Raw genomic sequence first — 7,500 nt, forward strand, 5'->3', positions numbered from 1 at the left:
ACGCTTCATATTCCTCAGCCATGTAGGTCTGGTTCTTCCAATTCTTCTCGTCATTAGTGCCTTGTGGAGCCTAGTTAAAATTTGGGTGAACTAATCTCTCTTGGGGAGTGCGAAGAGCTTGCTCAAAATATCTCCATCTACCATTTATCATGATCTCATCCACCTATGGCACTCGAGTAATATATCTTATAGTTTGATATCTAATCATGTCCTCCAACTAACTCCCAATATTCTTCTGAGGGTTTTGTTCTCAAATCTACAAAATATGTTGGATATCGTTTCATTGTCATACCACGACTCGTGTCCATACAGTAACACCAATCTCACTAAACTCATATATACCCTGATTTTACCTCTACCAACGAAATTGGAAGGAGGTTTTTTTCGCCCCTGTTTGTGTGTGCGTGTGTGTGTGTTCGTGAAGAGCTTCCTGAACTCAATTTTAATCGTAGAGTAGTGAAACTTGCAGGGATTAACTGTTATGGAAAATATTGAAAGTGAAGATCACGGTCAAGCAAAGTGTCCAACTCACGTAATCAGACATATGTTTGGACATCGTTATCACAGATACTTCAAACTTGGTACATATTTGAGTGTATGAAATTCCACGCCATTTAATACATGTTAAGGTCAAATGTCAAGGTCAAGGTCGATCAAAAGGTCGAGAAATAAGCTGCCGCTGCGGAGGTCTGCGCTGTACTGAGTGCCCCTTTAGTTATATGAAGTTTCAGGCGAATTGATTTCCAAATTTTACTTAACCTAGCCATTGTCTGATTTGGTTTTATTTAAATAATAATAATAATAATAATAATAATAATAATAATGATGATGATTATTATTATTATTATTATTATTATTATTATTATTATTATTATTATTATTATATAGCGATTGAGTTCTTTTTTATATTTCATCTCAAAATAAAAAATAATAGTTTGCATTCAGATTGTTTCATCTGGAACCCTTGACTATTCTGTGAACATCTTAAATTTAGCACGGGGAAGTTTTAATGGAATTGTCTTGAAGCAACAAGTAGCCTACACCAAGAGCTAATATTCCCGTAAAAAAAAAAAAAAAAAAGTCTTATTTATTTGCTCTTTATACCATCAGAAGGTTATTCATTTTTTTTTCCTTGTAATGGTGAAGATATTTTCTCAAATGGTATCATTCATCGATCTCCACTTTCTCTTATGATTATGGAGTTTATGATATTAAGGGACATCGGGATTTTATTATTTTAGAACTCAAGATATGTACCGTTAAGGAAAATCGTCATTTTAATAGGAAATTCTCCTTAAAAATGTACTGTTTTCAACCGTATTTCAATGAAATACAGGCGACCGTAATTTTACGTTACATTGTTATTATCCTTTACGGGTTGGTGACTGTAATATATACGTCAATATATCCGTTTTTAAAACGGTAAAACTCCTAGAATAAATGTTGCCAGACATTTACCGTTGTTTTAATGCAAATTTTTAAGTGTGTGTAAACTTTTAATATATGAGAAACTGCAAAAAATCACGTCTGAAGTATTGGTTAATACGCAGGTGAATCAAAACCTCTCTTCTGAAATCTCTATTGCTGTTAATGAAATATGAATTTATATATATATATATATATATATATATATATATATATATATATATATATATATATATATATATATATATATATAAACGATACAGGTTTTTAAAGACTCATGATTAATTTAGTTTGTTACCGCTATCTGTGTATACTATACGATAGAAGATTTAATTTTCAATCACATAGTTTTTCACTCGTCTGCATTGCATCTTTTTTTTTTATTTCTGAATACTTTTTGTTGTATTTTGTTATTTGCTTTCTTGTTACAGTAATGCACGAATATCATGTATTGCTGAAGATGGTATCTTTACTTTTGGGAAATTTGAACTATGTACGACATGAAGAAATAAAAGGGATAATGAGAGAGAGAGAGAGAGAGAGAGAGAGAGAGAGAGAGAGAGAGAGAGAGAGAGAGAGAGAGAGAGAGAATTGTACAGCAAAACATAAAAACCTTGTATCTTCTGAATCAATTGTCTTCGTTTTAGTAAATATGAGCGGAGAGTGGAAAAGGGCAGGTAAGGTCTATAGACCTTGAGGGCAGGATTATCTCCTAACAAGGTGAGTGTGTATGTGTGTGTGCGAGAGAGAGAGAGAGAGAGAGAGAGAGAGAGAGAGAGAGAGAGAGAGAGAGAGAGAGAGAGAGAGAATTACACTTTCAACCTACGCCACAGTCACTGTGTTTTAAGAACACCTGCTTTCTACTAACTCTCAGTATGCAACACGACCTGCCTATCAGAACAACCTTGAACCCAGAATAAACTCTGTCCTTTACCTGCAAAAAAAAAAAAAAAAAAAAAAAAAAAAAAAAAAAAAAAAAAAAAAAAAAACGAATCAGTTTTATGCCCAATTTGCTTTTTATATTTTTCACATTTAGTAGCAACTGTTACTAGATTCTTTTCCTTGTTTTTGCCTGTCCTCCCTTAATTAGAAATATCACCCAGTTTATTTTATGCAAGTAAGAATAAGTATACGTAACTGTTTACTGAACATTGGCTTCTTCTTCTTCTTCTCCTTCTTCTTCTTCTTCTTCTTGCAAAGTATAAATTGATTTCGTGTTCCAGAACACCACCGTAATTACACGCATTTCAGAGAACTTTTGCTCGTTAAATGACAGCGCTCCATAAATGATTCGTGACGTCAATATACACGCGCTCGTGCAAGTTCTTGTGTCTTCCGTATTATTATTGTTCTTTAGCGTTCAATGGTCCTACGTTTTTTTTTTTTTTTTTTTTTTTTTTTTTTGTATCCGCCATAACAAGTAACATTACAGCAAAGAAATTAAATATGTAACGCTGTAAGAGAGGACTTTGTATCGTAATATCGGACTCGATAATGTACATAACTCTTAATGCGAATGAAAAATTGTATTTGTTGATTACAGTTGGAAGAGCGCAAAGTTAAGTAAGCCAACACCGTAATTGTTTTCCAAGAATTCAAGCGGATAATGTACTTTTCGTCGGTTCCGAGAAAATGAGGGGGAACTACAATCATAACTTAACGCATATTTCAACTTTACGAACGAACACGAGCGCAAGCACGCACAAACACACACACATACACCCATATATATATATATATATATATATATATATATATATATATATATATATATGTATGTATGTATGTATGTGTATATATATATATATATATATATGTATATATATACACACATATATATATATATATATATATATATATATATATATATATATATATGTGTGTGTGTGTCTGTGTGTCATTGTGTGTATCTATACATATATATATATATATATATATATATATATATATATATATATATATATATATATATATATATATATATATAATCTCCAACCTTAATATTAAGCAACAACTATTGTATGTTATTTGATACTCATCTTTTAGTTTTAGTGAATGAAGACCATAGCGTCAACCAAACTTTATTATAATAAATATTTTTATTATGATTATTACTATTATTTTCCAATAAATATAACTGAAGTATAATGAAAGGTATTAGTCTCCCACAGTGCCCTTTTGAACTTAGCCATGAAATTCTATAAATACCGGAGGACTCCCTACAGGAAGTTGTAAAGTCCTGAGAGAGAGAGAGAGAGAGAGAGAGAGAGAGAGAGAGAGAGAGAGAGAGAGAGAGAGAGAGAGAGTTAACTTTTGTCGACTATTCTCCTTTTTTATGGATGTTTCATGTCTCTTTTATGAATGTTAAACAAAAGACGTGACGTGCGTGTTAGAGGGCTGTCGTAAGGGTTGTACTTGGCAAGTCAGAGTAAGTCTCTCTCTCTCTCTCTCTCTCTCTCTCTCTCTCTCTCTCTCTCTCTCTCTCTCTCTCTCCCTCTCTCTCTCTTTCTCTCGTGGGGTGGTACCAGGTGGAATTGTTCTTCATTTTTCTTTGATTACTTATAGGATAAAGGTATTCAGGGAGCTTTTCTGCTAAGGGCGTTTGGTTTTTCTCTTTGGTTAACTATTTATGTATTAACGATATTAAATGTGTATGCATATATCTATAAAGTATATATATACACATTTATATATATGTATATGTATAACATTGACTCCACATAAGAGTGGGATAAGATGCAGACAAAGAATTTATATATATATATATATATATATATATATATATATATATATATATATATATACATATATATATATATATATATATATATATATATATATATATATATATATATATATATATGATAAATTTCGTACATTTATCATTTTTGAATGCCAAGTAACAAACTACCAATTAGCTACGATGGTGAAGATGGGTTGATTTCAATTCTAAGTACAAAATACCTGAATTCGACAGGTATAAGTACAGTAGAATTGTCATTGACTTTTATCTTTCTTCGTGGCCAAGTGGGTTAGTCACTGTCTATATAAGCTTGCCGACCAGGGTTCGATTCCCGGCCGGAGCCAAGCTCTTGTCTTTGTGTGATTTCGCCTGGGGCTCTGATCCCGAGGTCGTTAAGAGAATCCAGACATTAATATATCAAAAATATATATGGCTTATTTGAATATATATATATATATATATATATATATATATATATATATATATATATATATATATATATATATATATATATATATATATGGATAAATATCAACACAACATCGTGTTCAAATAGAAATAAATTTCTACCTCATACTTGGGATCGAACGCTAGCCCCTTCTAATGAAAGGCCAGGTCGAAACCAACCATGCCACGAGAGGCCATAAAAGGAAATCCGAACCTGACACTAATCTAGCTGTCCGAGGATTTACCTGGCGAGACATCAGTCTCTTACCAGCGAGTTTTACCCGATTTCCACAAGTATGAGGTAGAAATTTATTTCTATTTGAACTCGATGTTGTGTTGATATTTATCCATATTGACTCATTAGGGGTAATTTGAATGAATTACTACCAATTGTGTCACGTGGTGGGCCGGGGAAATCGGGTAAAACTCGCTGGTAAGAGACTAATGTCTCGCCAGGTAAATCCTCGGACAGCTAGATTAGTGTCAGGTTCGGATTTCCTTTTATGGCCTCTCGTGGCATGGTTGGTTTCGACCTGGCCTCTCATTAGAAGGGGCTAGCGTTCGATCCCAAGTATGAGGTAGAAATTTATATATATATATATATATATATATATATATATATATATATATATACATGTATGTATAGATACATATATGTATAGATACATATATATATATATATATATATATATATATATATATATATATATATATATATATATACACACACACATATATATATGTATACACACACACACACACACATATATATATATATATATATATATATATATATATATATATATATATATATACTGTATATATGTGCGTGTGTGTGTATACAGTATACAATTTATGCATTTACCTTTTTTTCCGCATCATGAGCTTAAAGGTATGTTAAAGTTCTACTTCCATTAATATTTATACTTAGACGCGTTATACACCTACGCATACATACATTTTTTTCACATATGCATGCGTTTATATATGTGTTACTTAAAGTCCTTGAATATATATATTTATATATATATATATATATATATATATATATATATATATATATATATATATATATATATATATATATAAACTAAGTATGCCAATTACCTATATCTAATAAGAAAGGCATCCTTAGATCGATTGTGTCTCCTCTTCAGGTAACTCGTAACTCCCTCTTCATAGTAATTGAATCCGAAAATAGACTTTGTTTTATCACAGGTGCGATGCGTGTGTATCTTTCTTTACTCCTGTCATCTCGATTGCTTCAGTAGAGACAGACAGCTACTACAATAGCATTACCTGCTGAGTAGTGGCTAATGAATAACCATTTATACCTTTAAACTAGTAAATTTACTTATTTTCGTTATTGAAGACTCGTATTCTTCAGGGGATTTTTTTAAAAAATATTTTTTGAATGGGTACTAAGATTCTACGATTTTCTACCTTTTCCTAGCATAAAGAGAAAGTGGTGTTTAGAAAAATTAAAGTGTCACACCATACGAGTTTTTAGTCAATCGTCTTATTTAGGAACTTAGAATTTAAGGTTGCTATAGAATTTTCTTTCTTCTTGAAGACCTTAGAACATTATCAACAATATTTTTCCTACAAAATTCACCAAGCAGCAGTGAAAGGAAGCTGTAGATTATTTCATTCACTGATTTGAGGTTAAAGCAACAGAAAAATTCTACATAATGCAGAAGTTTTTTTTTTTTATGAAGAGACAGTCATGATCATGATATTTAGAATATATATATATATATATATATATATATATATATATATATATATATATATATATATATATATATATATATATATATATATATATATATATATATATATATATATATATATATAAAATCACCTCTGCTTGTTTTGATATCCTTGTTCTCATTCGTAGGTCGTGGAGAAGGTACAATATATTCTTCAAACTGTGAAACGACAGATATTAAAATGAAATGGGGTAAAAAATTTTTACTTTGAGATCTTTGATAATCAGAATATGTTCATCATCACATGAAAGGCATAAGGGCAATTTTTTTACGTAAATATCTCTCTCCGTAATTCTTATTTATTTATATTTGGATGATTGGGACCTTCTCTTGCCCGATTTTTTTATTTTGCCAACTTTCGCTGAACTAACAGAATTTTTGTTGTTTGTGTGTATGTTGTCCTGCTTCTTTATTTTTTCTTTGTTTAATTGTTATATTTTTCACGCAAGGACATTTTCTTCTGTACAAGTTGTTTCATATGTAAAAGCCGTTTTTTTTTCATGTTCCCCTAAATGTTTTTCTTATTGCTGAATAATATTGATAACAGTAAAAATAATATTGATTTCATTTGAACTAATGAATTTGGTAACCCAAGTACAAATCCGAAAGGGTAAACCACTATTAGATTTACTGCTCTGGATTTAGGTAGGAAAAGGTATTATAATTAACAGCGTAGAATCACCTTGAAAGTACCGGGGAAAAAGTTTTAAGAGCAACAGAAAAATAACTTTAGGATTATAATTGAAGCTAACGACTTTGGAATTTGGAGATAAAGATCAGATTGAAATCAACCGCGAAAAGTCACTAGGAAACCAACCACAAATGGAGCCACAACCGTCCCGCTTATCTTTGAAAATATCCCCTTTCAAATATCCCGAGTTGCAATAAATTCTTAATCGACGCAGAGGAAGCGCTCATTAACTGCAATACCGAACACCAGGCAGAACTATCTGGGCTATCCATCTGGCTATACCGCTCGCCTGGAATAGTTACTTAAACGCGCTTTGCAAATACATAACGACCCCCTTTTTGTCCCCGGCTTCTTCTCATAACTCACCCGGGTGGGAAAACCGGTTTTCTGAACTTCCCTGATTAATAGAACACTCCCGTTAG

The sequence above is a fragment of the Palaemon carinicauda genome, chromosome 27 (assembly GCF_036898095.1).
Source record: "Palaemon carinicauda isolate YSFRI2023 chromosome 27, ASM3689809v2, whole genome shotgun sequence".
NCBI lineage: Eukaryota > Metazoa > Arthropoda > Malacostraca > Decapoda > Palaemonidae > Palaemon > Palaemon carinicauda.